This window comes from Physeter macrocephalus, chromosome 7 (assembly GCF_002837175.3).
Source record: "Physeter macrocephalus isolate SW-GA chromosome 7, ASM283717v5, whole genome shotgun sequence".
Taxonomy (NCBI): Eukaryota; Metazoa; Chordata; class Mammalia; order Artiodactyla; family Physeteridae; genus Physeter; species Physeter macrocephalus.
The window spans coordinates 53,350,548-53,369,205 of record NC_041220.1 but is presented as its reverse complement, the minus strand read 5'-3'; the positions used below and the strand labels follow the sequence as shown (position 1 = coordinate 53,369,205).

At 39.0% G+C, this 18,658-nt stretch overlaps 1 protein-coding gene across 1 annotated transcript in view; it reads right to left on the bottom strand.

Moving 5' to 3' along the window:
- FRYL (FRY like transcription coactivator) overlaps positions 1-18,323 on the bottom strand; it is a 248,563-nt gene extending 230,240 nt beyond the window's left edge. Inside the window, exon 1 of the mRNA XM_007114521.4 lies at positions 17,540-18,323. The gene's annotated coding sequence lies outside the window, so the exon portion shown is untranslated. The remainder of the gene's footprint in view (positions 1-17,539) is intronic.
- Between the last annotated feature and the right edge of the window lie 335 nt (positions 18,324-18,658).

Here is an 18,658-nt window from a genome sequence, read left to right as displayed (position 1 = left end):
TTTGTGGCCTCTCCCGTTGCGGAGCACAGGCTCCGGACGCGCAGGCTCAGCGGCCATGGCTCACGGGCCCAGCCGCTCCGCGGCATGTGGGATCCTCCCGGACCGGGGCACGAACCCGCGTCCCCTGCATCGGCAGGCGGACTCAACCACTGCGCCACCAGGGAAGCCCGGGAGCTTCTTGAAAGACTTTCCTCCAAGATAAAAAGAGAGATCTGATGGTGGGAAGGAAGATTTGCCATAAAGAGCATTACTGGGCAACTGGTGAATTTGAACATGGACTGTATATTAGATAATGGTACTTGTGGTAGACATGGAAACCTACCACTCACATTCAAAAGACTCACTTCCAGGAGGGAGGAGTGTGGTTAAGCTGTTAGTTTCATCAGAGTTAGCTTCAGCCTTCAAGAGAGGGTCTCGATATTCTCCGGACAACTCCCAGCCCATAAATGAAAAACGCAAGTTACAGGCCAAGCAATTTCTGCCCAACATGGAACTCCCCTAATGGACAGTCTTAACTCCAGATGCACTCCTTGTGCTGGCAGACAGGGTGTCATCACAATCTGACAGCTCCACCTGCCCAATCCTGCTTCCTTCTTTCACTTTTGTAAATACAATCCTAATTCTGGCTCAGCATCTGCTCCCCAGAGATCTCAACCTGTGACAGTTACATTTCCTGAATTTAATCATTGTTCCATGATCACACCTTTTCTTATGTGATATGTGATGAAGTATTTAAGGGTAAAGAATCATGATCTCTGCAACTTTCTCTCAAAAGATTCACCAAAATAAGGACAACTGGATCTAGATTTACAGAAACAAAAGATTAAGAAAGGAAAAAGCAAATATAGCAAAATGTTTGTAACTGATGAATCTAGGTGAAAGTTAGACAGTTCATATTACTATTCTCACAACTTTTTTATGTTTTAAAATTTTTCAAAAATATATTTTAAAAGGGGGAAGATCCAAAAAAAAAGCACTCATCCTATCCCCTTCCTCCTGCCTTTTAGTAAGAGAAAAAAAGATGCTTGGAGTTACAGCAGCCACTGGCAATATGAGAAAGGTCTGAAGCACCAGATATGTCACCTGTGGGTGGATATTCTGTAAAATGCTGCCAAAAACAACCAAAATGATACATAAGGAAAAACAAAAAAGCTATTCAAGGAAGTAATGGTTCAAGTGTAAAAACATACATATATGACATTATTTTGAGCAACTGATAGATAATAGGGAAAGAGAATCCATTCGTCTTTGATACTAGGAACATCATCCTTCTATTGGCATGGGATCATGACACTGGTGTGGAGAGAAGGAAATGTAACCATAAACTCACTACTCCATTCTGCAATTAATATTTGCATGGTAATTAAAAGATGTATGACCGATACAAAAACAAAGCACCAAAGATTTCATTAAGGTTACAGAACAGAATGTCAATGTTTACAACCTTGTAAGGATAAAAGGTACAGCTGATAGAAGTTGAGAGATGGAATGGGGGAGGTCAAAAGGCAAAAAGGAAAAGCAGTGAAAGAGTAGGATTTCAATTTTTGATTCCCATAAGACTAGAAATTGCTAAACATATTCCACTTGACTCATTTTTTTTAAGTTTTTATTGAGATAATTCACTTACCATAAAATTCATCCATTTACTCATCATTTTTAATTAGGATATTTGCCTTATTATTGAGTTGTTAAGAGTTCTTTGTACATCCTAGATACAAGACTTGCAAATATTTTCTCCCATTTTGTGGGTTGTCTTTTCGCTTTCTTGATGGTATCCTTTAAGGCACAAATGTTTTTAATTTTGATGAAGTCCAATTTACCTATCTTTTGTTGCTTGTGCTTTTAGTGTCATATCCAAGAAGGCTTTGCCTAACCCAGGTCACTAAGATTTATTCATATTTTCTTTGAAGAATGTTATAATTTTAGCTGTTACATTTAGATCTGTGATCCATTTTTAGTTAATTTTTGTGCATGGTGTGAGGAAGGGGTTCAAATTCATTTTGCATGGGGATTCCAGTTGCCTCAACACTGCTGAAAAAGCTGTTCTTTCCCTATTGAATTGTCTTGGTACCTTTGTCAAATGTTTTTAAAAATTGATTGATCATAGGGTTTATTTCTGGACTCTCAATACTATCCAACTGATTTATATGTACTGACACTTTTTAAAAATTAAGCTAAAATCCACATGATATAAAATTAACCTTTTTAAGTGTACAAATCAATGGCATTTAGTATATTCACAATGTTTTGCAACCAACAACACCTCTACCTAGTTCCAAAACATTTTCATCACCCCCAAAGGAAACCCATACCAATCAAGCAGTCACTCCCCATTCCCCACGCCCCTAGCAGCCACCAAACTGATTTATGTCTCTACGGATTTACCTTTCCTAGATAGTTCATATCAATGGACTCATATAATATGTGATCATTTGTGTCCAGCTTCATTCACTAATCATAACGTTTGAGGTTCATGCACTTTGAAGCATTTATCAGTACTTCATTTTTATGGTTGGATAATATTCCATTGTAAACATATACCACACTTTGGTTATCCATTCATCAGTTGATTACATTTGGGTTGTTTCTACCTTTTAGCTAAAGTAAATTGCTATGTAAGCACCACCATGAACATTCATTACAAATATTTCTTTGAATACCCGTTTTCAATTTTTTGGGGTATGTACACAGGAACAGAACATGTGGGTCATATCATAATTTTCAGTTTAACTGTGGTCAAACTGTTTTCCACAGTAGCTGTACCATCATAAACTTCTACCAACAATGTACAAGTGTTCCAATTTCTCCACATCCTTGCCAACACTTGTTATTTTCTGTTTTCTAACTCGTCAAATATCACATCCAGAACTCAACACAATACTCCCGGTATAATCTGGACAGTACAAAGTAAGACTGATACCTTTCCTCTTCTGAACCTCCTCCCCCAGTAGTCCAAATGACGATTCTATGAAGGCTTTCTTATAGTTGCAGTACATTTTATATCTATATTGAGTTTATCAGAGTAATTAAAATACCTAAGTTGTTTGTACTCAACCACATCTCCCTCACCCCTATAATTATGCAGCTGTTTTCTGAACTCATATACAGGACTTTACATCAAGCTCCATTAAGTTATCATGTTAGCCTTAGCCCACCATTTTAGTCAGAAATATTATTTTCAAAAGTCAACCCTAAAAAATTCATTTCATCCCAAAATGATAAGCATGGTATCAATGTTTTCATTCACATCATTACAAAAATATGGACAGTGACTTTCAGCATGTCACTAGAAATTTTTCTCCAGCTGTCATCAATTCATTATTAATTTTTAGAGGTGCTACTCAACCAATCACATTTCTACCTAATTTTATGGCCATCCAGCCCACAGCCTCCCCCTGTCAACAGAGAGAAATCTTATAAAATGTTTGGCTGAAATGCAGTTATACTGTACCTTCTGCATTCTCTTGACCCACAGTCCCATAATCCTATCTAAAAAGTAAGGTTAGGGGCTTCCCTGGTGGTGCAGTGGTTGAGAATCCGCCTGCCGATGCAGGGGACACGGGTTCATGCCCCGGTCCAGGAAGATCCCACATGCCGCGGAGCGGCTGGGCCCGTAAGCCATGGCCACTGAGCCTGTGCGTCCGGAGCCTGTGCTCCGCAACGGCAGAGGCCACAACAGTGAGCTGCCCGTATACCACAAAAAAAAAAAAAAAAAAAAAAAGTAAGGTTAGTCTAACATAATTATCTTTAGCAAGCCCATGTAATACCTTTCCTTCAAAAATGTAATCATGGTCAATGTTTTTAGCACTTATAACACGATGAACTCAGATTACATCATACTAGGTTTCCAATCATATTTTGAGATTTAAACATTAAAATACAATGAAAAAACAATATGTACCACTCAAGGCAATATGTATCACTCCGGCAACATAGGGAATAGAGATATCTCAGGTGTTATACTTCACATTATCAAGACAAATATGTCATCAACTTACTGTAGTTTGCATTTACAAGTTTTTAAAATTCTACAAGAGTCTCTCCTCCACCATAAAAAGTTCAATAGGAAAAATATATTTCTCCCATGTGTTCACAAAAAATAAAATAATAAATAAATAAAATAATAATTAAACTAGTAAACTTTAAGTTCTGTGTTTCTAATAACAGATTATTTTGTTGGAACCAATTTCCCCAATACTTTAAGAGCATATTCCTAGCTCAAAAATCTCTTTTACAAAGCCTTCAGAGATTGTTCCAGTCTAAAACAGCTGCTCTCTGCTTTGCTTTCATGATACCTACTACTATCCCTACCACTCACTTTGGCACTCAGTCACCTGATGCTTGGTAGTTATTGTTGTTAACTGTTTATTATCTACAATAGGGTCTTGCCACATTCTTTTCTAACGTCATCACGACCAGCATAGAAAAGGTAAGCACTCGAATCCTTTTATTAATTTATATTGCATATATTATAAACCTATAAAGAATTAAAGTGAAATTGATAAATCTGAAGACAGTTTAGGATCTCCTGGTTCTTCTTTCTGAAAAGGGAAAACCAGGTACAGAGAAAGAGCTGTTGAAATAGACGAGGTAAAATTCAGCTGGCTGTGTTAAGAAAGAATGTTTACTCCTAAAATGTATTAAGTAAGCACTGTATCAGTTTGCTATTGTTGCAATCACAAATTACCATAAATTAGCAGTAACGAATATATGTCTTACAGTTCCAGAAGTCCAAAACAGGTCTCACCGGGCTAAAATCAGAGTCAGTAGAGCTGCATTCCTGTCTGGAAGCTCTAAGGAGAATCCATTTTCTTGCCTTTACTGGTTTATAGAAGCTGCCCACATTCCTTGGCTCACGGCCGCCTTCTATCTTCAGTGCCAGCAACGCCCGGTCAATTCCTTCTCATGATGCCGTCTCTCTGGTTCTGATTCTGCTGCCTCCTGCTTCTTCTTTTAAAGGCCCTTGTGATTACATTAGGCCCACCTGTTTCTAAAGACCTCATAACTATTTGTGCGTGTCTGGGAGGGGGAGGGGGTAAAGGGAAATGTACAAAAAGTAAGGCTTTTCTTGCCCTTACATCAACTAAAACCATCTCTCCTTTAATCACTTTATATTAGAGATCTCTGTGCATGATTTTGTTTAAACAAAAGGTTTTTAAATCTCTACAAACCATGCTACATTCCACTTAGGCTTTGGCATATGAAGAGAGGTCATTAGTTAAGAAACAAAGCTAAAACTATGTGAAAATGTGGTATCGGATGTGAAAATCCAACACATTTATGTGTCTCTGAATCATCTCTTACCTATTTTAAATCAATTACAGAGTTTAAGTTTGTAGATTCCTTCCCCATTTGTACAATTTTAGCCTCTAGAGTTGAACATATAAATTATTTTTATAACTATTTCAAGCATTCAAATAAATCCCCCAAGATGTAATATACTGGATTGCAGATATCAACAGTTTACTATGTCTTGACATGTATAACACATTTTTCAGGAAACCATCAGCCATATGGGAACATATCTTCTTAAAAAAAAAAAAACTGATATAATTGACTTCCAGGTGTCTCTTCTCATCTAATAATGACCTCTTATGATGTTCCTTGGCTCTTCCCTAAACACCTGGGTAACAATAATTTTCTTTTTATGCCCTGAAAAAGTCTACAGATACAGCATGGAGATCAGGGAAGGGATTTGTGACTGACGGCAGAAGCCTTGGTGTTAAATGTTTGGCAAATGTCTTGATTGAACTTATACCTCTAGAGCAGCCGTTTTTAATCTTTCCTGGGTCATGGCCTCTGTTTTGAGAATCTGATGAACCTAGACTTCTCACTAGAAAAATGCACATGAACACATACTCAAAATTTTTAATATAACTTATTTTATTGTATTTTAAATTGACTGCCATTACAGACCATATAAAACCAGTCTTTGCAAAGATATCTGTATGTCTCAATTTTTGGTTTTATGCCAAAATTTGTTACACCCAGGAATAAAATTCAAAGTATGCAATAAAACAAACCACACTTTAATTATTTTCAACAAATAGAAACCAAAGTACTGATGGCTGCTGGCTGGAGTGCCTCTGATACCAAAGCACAGTTCTAGGAGAAAATCCACTTCTTTCACAGAATTCTCCAGGGAGAGCTGGGGAAAACCTATATAGGTGTAAAAGAGAAAGCTCAGGTCCAGACAGTCAGAGAATAATGTTGCCTGAATTTAATGAGTGTTCCCCAAAAGAGTAACATTTTATACTTGTATATATTTATAAAAAAAGGAAAAATATGGTTTCAAAAATTGCGAGACATTAAGAATAAAATTTAAATATTTGGGGAAAAAATCATACCAGACCTGCTATGTTCCTACTACTTAGTCATGCAAAATGTATTAAGTTCAAAGTGGAGTAAATGCAAGCCTCAAAAGAAGGGTTCTCAAGCCAATAAGGTAAAAAGAAAATACTAGAAGATAGTACATATGTGTTATCTTAAATTTAAAATATGAGGTTTACTAATATTCAATGTGTCAGACTGACACCAGCACCTGCTCTTGGTCCTGCATCAGGCTGCTTCCATCTTATGGCATTTACGTGAACTATGCTGGATACCACAGATTGGCGCACTTGACCTCCCGCCTACCTATGAGCAATTAGAAAGAAGCCTTTTTAGTTGTTTGGGGGGCAAGCACAGCTGTGGAAATATGAGATTTCTCTACAGCATAATTCCAGAGTCCATCCCCCAGCTTCTTGGGTGACGAGAAGTGGGGCGGCAGCAGCACCAGCAGCAGAGGTGTCTTGATCTGACTTCCTAATCCAGGGTTGCAAGTTGGGGTCTGTCCTGTAGCTTTCAGAGTATCTAGAAGCAAATGCAGCAGTGGCAGAGGTGGCACGAGGTCTGGATTCCAGCACGGCTCCCAAGGTGGCCTCTGAGCTGCCCTGGTGAGTTACCTCTGGATTGACCCCCTAAAACCTGCTGTTAGGCCCTTCTAACAATTCTGTAAGCACCTAATACCTCGTATGAAATCTCTTCTAGCTTAAGATATTCAGAAGGGTTTCTGTTTGCGACGCTGAGTACACACACAGTATTGCAGTAGATAAAAGTCTCCTAAGGGAGAGGTAGCAGTTTCACACCCTGGAGGGGTTGTTTGTGGTATCCTCACCTGTTCACTTTCAGCAGATCACAACATGCTGCAGCCCGCATGGGCCCAAGTAAGTAGATCTGCAGATCTCAGTAGAATTATGATATCACTCATGGATGGATTTTTAAGATTTTTGCAAAGAAAGGCAGATTAAACATAATATTAATAAAGCAAAATACAAGCAAGCAACAAGAAAATGGGAGAGCTGACAACTGCCTGTTACCAATACCAGTGCTTTATCAAAAGCTGTAAGGTAAAAATGTGATTATCTTGTAACATAATCTATAAAACTTTTTAGAAGAAAACACAGGGAAAAAAGTCTTTGAGACCTAGGACTAGGTGAACAGTCCATAGACATGACACCAAAAGAACAATCATAAAAGAGAAAACAATGATTAAATGCACTACATGAAAATTTAAAACTTTTTGCCTCTGTAAAAAAATCCCTGTTAAGAGGATGAAAAGACAAGCTGTGGATGGGAAGAAAATTTGTGCCAATCACATATCTAACAAAAGACTTATATCTAGAATATAAAAGAACTCTCAAAACGCAACAATGAAAAACAACCCAATTTGCTCATTAGGGAAACAATTAATTTGCCCACTAGGGAAAGGCAAATTGAAACTACAATGAGCTATCACTACACAACTATTTAAATGACTAAAATTTTTTAAAAACAGTGAACATAACCAAATTCTGGCAAGCATGTAGAGAAGCTGGCTCTTTCATACATTGCTCTTGGGAATATATAGCCAGTCTGGAAGATAGTCTGGCCATTTCTTGTAAAACTAAACATACACTTACAATACAACCCAGCAATTACACTCTTGGGCAATTATACCAGAGAAATGAAAACTTATGTTCACACAAAAACCTATATACGAATGTGCACAGGAGCTTTATTTGTAACAGCCAAAAGCTGGAAACAACTCCTATGCTCTTCAACAGGTGAAGAGTTAGCAAACTGTGTACTGTTGTACATCCATACACTGAACCCTACTCAGCACTAAAAAGAAATGAACTACTGATACATACGACAGCTCGGATGGTTCTCCAGGGCATTGGGTTGGGTGAAGAAAGTCCATCGCAAAAGGTTACATACAGTATGATTCCATTTATGTAACATTCTCAAAATGACACAATTATAGAGATGGGGGGAACAAATTACAGGTTGCCAGTAAATAGGGATAGGGAGGGTGGGGAAGGAGGAGACCTTGAGTTGCGTGAGGGAGTTTCTTGGCAGTGATGGAACAGTACCGTATCTTGATTGTGGTGGTGGTTAAATGAATCCAGACATGAAATGTTATCAAATTGCGTAGAACTATACACACACATACACATGAATGAGTGCATTAAAAAACATGAAATCTGAATATGGCTACTTAACAGTACTGTACCAATGTTAGTTCCCTGGTTTAATGTTGTTATAAATACGTTTTGTTATATAAGATATTACAACTGAGGGACACTGAATGAAGGTTACACAGGACTCCTTGTACTATTTTTGCAACCTGCCATGAATTTATAAATATTTCAAAATAAAAAGTTTTTTTTTAAGTGAAGACATTCAATCATACTTATTTTTAAAATTACTAATATTTTAGGTGGAATCAAAAACATGGAAATAATACATTTTAAATTGTTCTAAAATATTTTTCATCTTTATCTCATTATTTTTGTTAATGTCTTTTTATGTACATAATATTATAGTATATAGTTTACAATAAACATACACATATTGGGAATGCAGATACATTTTTTTATGCTGCTGGAGTGTGACATAAAACTTTTGCAGACCTCTGTTACAGAGGCTACAATAATCTAAGACTCTACTTTTACATTTTTTACTTGGGCAAGCATATGCCAGAACAGGAAAAACATGGAATTGAGAATCAAAAAGAAATCAATTTTTATCCATAGGTTAAACAAGTCACAGTCTCATCCTCATCTACAAAATGTAGGAGTCATATTAGATCATTCCCAAGGACAGTCCAGCTCTTAAACATTATGACTCCATGAGTTCTACAACAGGAAAAAGTGAAACAACCATAAAGAAATGTATGACTAAAACTCTAACCAGTATTCACTGAAACTATACTATGGATTCAGTATTGCCAAGAATATTAAATATTTTTAAGTGAAGACATTCAATCATACTTATTTTTAAAATTACTAATATTTTAGGTGGAATCAAAAACATGGAAATAATACATTTTAAATTGTTCTAAAATATTTTTCATCTTTATCTCATTATTTTTGTTAATGTCTTTTTATGTACATAATATTATAGTATATAGTTTACAATAAACATACACATATTGGGAATGCAGATACATTTTTTTATGCTGCTGGAGTGTGACATAAAACTTTTGCAGACCTCTGTTACAGAGGCTACAATAATCTAAGACTCTACTTTTACATTTTTTACTTGGGCAAGCATATGCCAGAACAGGAAAAACATGGAATTGAGAATCAAAAAGAAATCAATTTTTATCCATAGGTTAAACAAGTCACAGTCTCATCCTCATCTACAAAATGTAGGAGTCATATTAGATCATTCCCAAGGACAGTCCAGCTCTTAAACATTATGACTCCATGAGTTCTACAACAGGAAAAAGTGAAACAACCATAAAGAAATGTATGACTAAAACTCTAACCAGTATTCACTGAAACTATACTATGGATTCAGTATTGCCAAGAATATTAAATACAATACAAAGCCTAAGTTACCATCAACATAAACACAGAAAAGTGCATCTACAGGGTTTCCCTGGTGGCGCAGTGGCTGAGAGTCCGCCTGCCGATGCAGGGGACAGGGGTTCGTGCCCCGGTCCGGGAAGATCCCACATGCCGCGGAGCGGCTGGGCCCGTGAGCCATGGCCGCTGAGCCTGCGAGTCTGGAGCCTGTGCTCCGCAACGGGAGAGGCCACAACAGTGAGAGGCCCGCGTACCGCAAAAAAAAAAAAAAAAAGTGCATCTACAAAGATAATTTTACCTCAAAGAAAATAGATTAGCAAAAGATCCTGTTTAAATATCGAGATAACAGGCACATGTGGTTATTTTATATGCAACCTCACAGTTCTTTAAAGCCTCTAATTTCTGCTCATGGTATTAGGTTCTGAATTGCAGCAAATATACCAATGCATACAGGTATCCTGGTATACAAGCTGTGGGTTGGGTTTTCACACGAAGTAGACTATCAAGACATCCAGAAAAGAATTATTTTCCACCCACTTAATTATCCTCCATCCACTTGAGTTAGACTTAATAAGACGGAATTTTAAGAGATCCATTATTCAGGGGAAGTTAAATATACCACCCTATTATACCACCTTTTACTTCTAAGCAGTAAAAACCAAGACAACAAGGTCCTAGCACTAAAGCTCCACGCACAGGAAGTTCTTCAGTTTCTCACCCAGAACCTTCTATCATTTTTATCCACCATTCAACAAGTGGTTATGGGTTCTAGTCTCATATCACACGGGAAATACCAAATCAGAAAGGTGAGTAAACTACTACCGGTGGGTGTAATGAGAGCAAACAAAGAGATACAGTTAACAATAAAGTAATAAGCAAATCTACCCCCCAAAACCAAACATGCTTTAGAAAGGAATGGTTTCACCAACAAATGAACAAAATATGGTGGTCTGTATATTGCTGACTGAGGAGGCTGATGGCTGGAGATTCTGCAAATACACTGTGATGAGTTCACTGACACCCAAGACACATGAGTGGAACCACCAAAGTAATATTTTTTTTACTAGTATTATAGACAGCATTATGCATCTTAAATTTTTTTAATGGAGAAGAAAACTGAAAATCACATTTAAATTATCTTTCCAGCATTCTTTAGTATTGAACTAAATTACGTCATGTCTGAATGTTACCATGAAAGAGACACACCCAGAAAAAAAAAAAACACACAAAAGAGGACAAAACAAAACAAGGAGTCCGGAGAAGTTGAAATATTATGTTGAAATTCATTCACGCAACAAGGCGTATCTGTGAATGTTTCACAACCTAAAAAAATGAAGCTGCACTGCAGTAAATGAACAAACTAATATCCCCTTCTTCAATTCCCAGATGCCCTTTAAAAAAACACTACACCACCACCACTTCAACCTCTCTGAAGTATGGTTGTTCTAAAATAGAAATGTATCTCACAACTGCTGTCACCCAACAGTAACATTCAGTTGGTAAAAACTTTATGTTGACATTTCCTAAAAGTTCAAGAATGCAGTGGCATCAAAGTGTCTTAGGTTTGATCAAAAATGGTCATTCAAAATAATCTTAAAAAAAAAAATGATCAGAAGCCTGTAAAACTACAATCAATGGAGATACAGAAAATTCTCAAAACTAAATTGCATCCTTTTATTTTAAAAGATAGTACATATAAAGAACTTATTACTTAGTAAGCACTCAGTAAATGTAGCTGCTATTATTACTACAAGACAGAAAATAAGGACTAGGGAGCTGATGAAAATATCTATGATCATAGTGGTCAGGCAACCAATATACACTTATTAAGTGCCTACAAGGTCTCAGCACTGTTCAGGGGCAATACAAGTTCATCACAATCAACTTACGCAGCACTAGCTCTGATCAAATAAATGACAAGTTGCGCAATATATTCTGAACCAATAAGGTAAACATCAAATTACATTCAGCAATGATTAGAACTTACCAAGTACTTTCAACTTCTTTCAAAGTACTGTCCTTTATTTAAGTCCAGTATACAGAACGAGACAAATTACTTACTTATAGAGAGTCACCAAATGATTAAATGAACATAAAAAAGTGTCACCAAAATGAGTCTTTTTCTTTCTTTCAAAATGAGTCATGATTTTTACAGGGGGAAAAAAAATCTCTTTTCCCATTTCTCTCCAGGCTTAGGTAGAATAAGGATTTAGATAAATTCCCGCTAAAGAAAATCTTTCTAAACTTCAAGGGTCATGAAAAGACCCTCTCTACTCCTAGGATTTATGCACATTAGAGGGGCGGATTTATACAGGAATGCACATTTATTAAAATGTTATCTTTCATTTATATGAAATATCCAGAATAGCAAATGTGTAGAGATGGAATGTAGATTAGCAGCTGCCTAGGGCTGAGAAGGGAGGTAAGGAAGGTGATGGGGTGATGAAAAAGTTCTAAAAGTGGTTGTAATAGAGGTGTACAACTCCGGAATAAACTAAAAACCATTTATATCTCAATTTATATCTCAATCATTTATATCTCAAACCAATTATATCTCAATAAAACCAATTATATCTCAATTAAGCTGTTATTTAAAATTTTTAACTCTTCTCAAAACTCGACAAATCACACTTGCTGCATTATGGTCAAACTCCATAGGATGTATCCTTGGTCAGATATTCTTCCTAGCCGGTTGACTCCATCACTGACAATTCTACAAGGCCCCTTTCTCAACAATCTGATTCTTTCCCCACAAATACAAAGATGGAGCAACAGAACAGGCTTGCAGGGAAAGGAGGTAGTCCATTTTGTAAAAGTTAGAAATATTTTAATACAAGTGATTTTTCAAAACAATTACTTTCATAACATAAAAAAATCCTGATAAAGCTATCTATTTATTATAGCACTTTTGAGTTTAAAAGAATGTGTTACTACTCTATCAGTAAACTGAATTACCTACTAGGATACAGATACAGTGTCATAACGGTGGTCTATGAAATGGACGATCCTTGTAGGGTATAAGGAAAGACACATCAACATCTGCAGAATTTCTGAAATATTCTGCCTCACAGGAATAGCAGTGCTTTAAATTAAAAAAAAAAAAAAATTCCACAGCTCACAGATTTACTTTAACAAGCTCCATGGACCCCAACCCACCTCCTATGGAATACCAGGTTTGTTTGCTAGGATACTTTGAAAGAAGCTATACAGAACAAACAAGGGTGAATAACAAATCACCTAAAAGTACACATCATGTACGCTACCTTTCATCCACATGTACCACTCTGTCTATTTAAGGATCCTACTCAGAGGAGCTCATAGCTTGTGGTCCAGACAGACTTCATCATCCTATTCTCAGTGCCTACATGGTGCACAAATTAGGTGTAGTTTTCAATAAAAACTTGCTGAATAAACGGAGATTTCTCACCTGATTAGCCCTGGCTGCTTGCAGCTGGGTTTTCTATTTAGGAACCTTTGGAAAACCTTTTTTCCCACCTGGGCTGGCTTAAAGAAGCACCCAGAACAACAGAATCTTATCACCTCCTTCATCAGCCTAAATTGTAGCTCCCTTTTTATAATGAGCAACATAAGGGTAGAGTAAAACCTCTGCGTGTGAACTGATGAGAAACAAATATCTTCCTACATTCCTCCAGAGGCTACTGTGAGCAGTGCCAGTTGGCAGTCTCGGAGCAATTTTTAATGCTCTCTAGAGACGAGAAGAATCAAGAAATGAGAAGAGATTAGGCTTACGGTATGGACTCCAAAAACATTTTAGCGTAAAGATACTTAAAATGTTCAGGAACACAGGTTTTGACCATTTTTGAAATGATTATGATTCTAATAGTCTATAAATCATAGACTATGTTTTGAACACAAAAATACTGGTGGGAGCCTTGTTTCTCAAGAACAAGTAAAATAACCATAATAACTGAGCCTGGAGAAATTAATAATTATTTATTTTATTATATAAAATAAAAAATAAGAAAGTGTATAAAAATTGATTACCTTTCTCCATTCCCAGTAAACATAACTTACTCATTAAAATTTTTCAGGTATGATAGTTTAAGGCACTCCTATCTGAAGGTAATAAAAAAAGAAGGGGGAAAGAAAACCTGGAATTAAGTCAAACCATTACCAATAGTTTTAATGTGATAGGGGCAATGTTAGAGGGGATATTTAGTTTCTAAATTATACATTTCCTTCATAACAATATTTTACAATGAGCATGTGAAACTGGTGATAAGGAAAAAACTGGTTTTTCCTTTAAACACTCATATACTCTTTCTCCAAACAAAACAGTATGAACTTTTGTATTGCTTGTGGTTTTACAGACTCTATTGGGCTAATAATAATAAACCTGCTCAAGTACTGTAGGCAACAGTAAAAGGGACTGGGGGGGTGGGCGGGAGGCTCCAACTTTTGTTAATGGTTTTTACCAAAATCCACAAGCTAATGAATAAATACACACATAACTATACTGTAAGTCAGAGCATGGTTTGTGCTGTAAAAGGACTTTACAGGAGCAAGAGAAAAGAGCCATCACTTAGGATCAGGAGAACAGGAGAGCTTGCAGACAAGGTGACATTTGAGCTGGGTTATATAGATGATCCCTCTGATGAGGTAACAATAGGTGAAATTCAGAGTACATGCTCTGCCCCCCCCCCACTATTTTATAGATTAAAAATAGTTCAAGTAGTGAACATACACCCCAAACATACTTTATTTTTTTAATTTTTAAAAAATATAAAATTCGCTACATAAAGCAATGAAAATTTTCCCACATCACCTAAGTTTCTTCTATCATTCCACTATTCCTTTACCATTTTGGCATGAATCCTGCATCACTGTTAGTTTGCACCTGTTACTGCAATGGGATACACATTATCTTTTCCCTATGGATAATTTTGCATCTTCCCATTAAACTCCATAACTTTGAGAGCAATGACTGTCATCCATTTCTACTTTACCTTTCCATAAAACTCCTCAAATAAATGGGTACTCAACAGATGTTGACAGATTAAACCTAATTCTAATAATTGGGACAAGAAACAATCACCATCACAAAAGATGTCTGTGGAACAGATATTATAAACAATTAAATCACAGTTTTGTACACCGAACAAAAAGCACCTAGATTAATATATCGTCCCCCAGACACTAAACCAATTGTTATTCTTTGGTGTAACTTGCTCAGAAAGGTGTTTATTTAAAAAAATAAATATATAAGCCTCTCAAGCAGCCTCTATAGAACGTTATCGTTTTCTGTCACAAAGACCTAAGTCAACACATTAATTGGGCACTAGAAAAGTACTAGGTGACACAGTGAATCTGCACAGAAACAGAGGACAGTTCTAGTTCCCAGGGATCTCAATGGACAGTTCACAATTCAAGAAATGCCCTGGCAATGTGTATATTTAGGACAATGTGTTTAAAACAATGTGAAAAGCACAGAGGAAAAATATGTTTTCCAGGAAACATAGCCTAGATAGTTCAAAGATAATTCTTTCTGAGTGTTTTCTTTATATGCGATCTTTTAAAAGTTCAGGAATTCTCTCCTCTATTGTTTAAATAAGCTAAGTAAACAAAAATAAAAATGTGGAAGCTTGTTTTAATCTTCTACTTTCTATTATGAGACGGAAAAGACGATTATGCCAGCAGGCCTGCCTGACATACTTATCAAAGAAGAGGATCAAAGAGAAGAGGAGGAAGGAGGATATTAGGTGTAACAACGCCAGATACCATCAAGATTACTAAGAAAGATCATGTGTTTGTGTGTCTACACTTCCTAAATTCTATAGGAAGAGTCAAGTATCTCTCAAATATTATTACCTGAAATTGGCTTTTAGATTCCCAAGTATAGCTTCTCTGTTGTTATTGCTGAGCCTATGAACTTATGTTATAATGTTGCACACCACTCATATAATCAATGAACGCTTTGGAAAGTTGTTAGTATTGCTTAAAAAAAAAAAACCCCGCTGGGCCAGAGGTTCCAATAAAATTCACTTTTCTAGAGAAGTAATTTTACAAAATAACTCAGAATGGAAGAAAAGACAGGATGGAATGCTATCTTTGATAATGAGTAGCCAAAAAAAGACTACAGAAAAACACACACACCGCAGCTTTGTTTATAGGGTTGTAACTTGCACATGCAAGTACTCTATAAAGTACTGCACAAGAAGAAACTGTCAAAAATGAATGTTCATGAAAACATTCCTTTTCTAAACAAGGTCTCTAACAAGGAGGTACTGTTTCTAAATATAATTTCTTTACCAAGTATTGACAGGTATAGAATAGCAGCAGTGCTCAAGATGGAAAAAAACTTCTTACATTTGTTTTATCAATAGTACAAGTTACTGTTACTAATTATAATGCCTATGGGTTCCGTAGCAGAAATTTACGGAGATATCTGCTGGGCAGAACAGTTACAAAACTAACTTTACTTTTATCAAAAGTTTATTTTTTTTCCTAATCATATAGACCCTAGCAACCTGGAGTTTTTTGTTCTGTTTCGTTTTGCAATTTTTTTTCCTTCCAAAAGAAGCTCCGCCAGTAAAGTCCAGGTAATACTTTCCACAGTTCAAAGGTTAAGGCGCATTCGGCTCTACATAGAGCTCTAGCTCCTCATCGACACCGCTCCCTTTTTTTTTTTTTTTTCTTTTCAAATTATCTTGACCTGAGAGAGGTTAATGCTCCCTTACAATGCAAATCCACGAGAGAAGCGATTTTAGGTGCCGAGAAATGAAACTGGGCTGGGAAGAAAACACCGACAGCGATCAAGAACCATTTCGCCGTAGAAATCAGCCTCTCCAGAACGCAAGAAACTGAGGTTTTGTCCAAAGAACCTGCCGCCCGGAAGCCACAACTTCCAACAATTGGCAAAGAAAAGTTACAAGTAAGAGCTCAGCGCCCAGGGAGCCTGCGCCGGTGCGGAGACTGAGAGCTGCAAGGACACTCACTGGCCCCCACGGCCCGCAGGCGCTGGCTGCGGCGTCGGTGGGGCCGATTCCGGCTCGGGCAGGCTCGGGGTCTGGGGGTGCGCGGAAGGCGCAGAGCGGCGCGGGCACGGCGCCCGCGTCCGCACCCCTCCCCACTACCGCGAGCAGTGGGCGGAGAGACGAGAGCAAAGGAAAAGCAGGACAATGCTGGGCCGGGCTGGCGACTCCGCGCGCTCGGCGGGTCCCCAGCGTCCTCCTTGCCTGCGGCCGCCAGCTACCGCGCTAAGTTTGCTCCTCAGCCCTGTCTTCCTAGCCGGGGCAGTGAAGCAGTGACCGCCGACCTCCCTCCGCCTCGCCGCCGCCGCCTTCCTCCCCGCGGGGCGGCTCCCGCGAGTCCACGAGGACGCGGCGCGCGCGAGCGGAATGGGGCGCGCAAGGAAGCAGCGCGCGCGCGCGCGGGGGAGCCGGGCGCGCGGGGAAGCGGGGCGCGCGGCGCTCCCCGAGCACCCGCTGCCGCTCCGGCGGGTTTTCGGTTGAGGCGGGGGCTGCGCCGCGGCTAAGTGTCCGTTATGAGTCTTGGCCCGAGCGGCGCAGCTTGCCAGCCATCCTGGCCCGCCTCCCCCTCGACTCCCATCAGAAAGGCAGCGAGCGAGGGTCGCCGACCTCGTCTCCCGCCAGGGCTGTGGCCGCCAGTCGGCGGGCATCCCGGCGCCTGCCCCTGGGGCTAGAAGAGAAAGTGAAATGAAGCGCCTTTCCCCAGGCAACACCTACCCGTCCCCAGTCCAAGTGCAGCTGCCTCACTCCTCAGGCGCCGCCGGTCCCCGCCCTCGGGCCCCAGGCTCCGTTCTCTTGACAATGGCGCGTCCCCTTTAAGGAATAATCCGATCGGAACCGATCTGTGGTTAAACCTCCCTCCGACTCTGATTTTAACCGGATTTCTCTCTCTCCCCCCAGAGCCCGACGGGCGCCCGGCGGTGCTGCGAGCTCTTCCCACCTCTTCCCTGCCCCGCCCACTCCCTAGCCTTCCTGATTGGCGAGAAACACTACTACAGGAACAGCAGTTCTCGCATCCCACTCGCCAGTCCAGCCGCCGCTCAGAGTTACCCCCCACCTTCACCCCGCCCCCTTTCCTGGGTTGGTCCTACCTCTAATCATTCTCCGTCTTCTACTCTATCGTTGCTTTGGATAACTGGCAGTCAAGGCTCACCCTCCCGCCTCCGGAAAGCGAACTTTATTTTTATTGGTAAAAGGACATCTTCCTGTGCACCTGATTGGGCAAGGAAGGAGTTAGTCTGCACGCCCCTTACCCATTATCGCTCTCTCTCTTTACGGGTTTGAGAAACACAGCCGCAAAGTCCTCCCCCCTACTTTGCCTTGTTCTAAGCGCCTTTCCCTTTAAATATTGGTAGGGGTGGTAGACAAACTCACAGCCTGCATTGGAGAAAGACGGAAAGGGAGAAGAGAAAATTTCAAAATCTTCTCCAGATGAGTAATATATCGGGAGCTAGAGCTGGGATACTGCGGAATCTCATCCTTCGGTCTACTGAATGGAGTGGTTAGAATGCGTTAGAATACCTGAAATTCTAGTCCTAACTGCTGAGATGTACTCAACAAATTTTCACTCATCGTCCACTCTACTCCTACGGTCGATCCCACTGGCATTTCGCTACTCCAGAGAGCTTTAATAAAAGTATCTGCAAACCTAGAGGTGTCCTTGTTTGTCCCGCATTCATTTAAAAAACCCTTTAAATCAATTCCATTAAAAGTTCCGTTTAATTCACGTCCTCTGTTGTTATCTCAGGGTTTGTCACGAGAGCTAAGTTACTCTTCTGAAAAGATTGAATAGATGCCCACCCACCATGCCAGCCTGCAAAGTTGAAGAAGTCCATC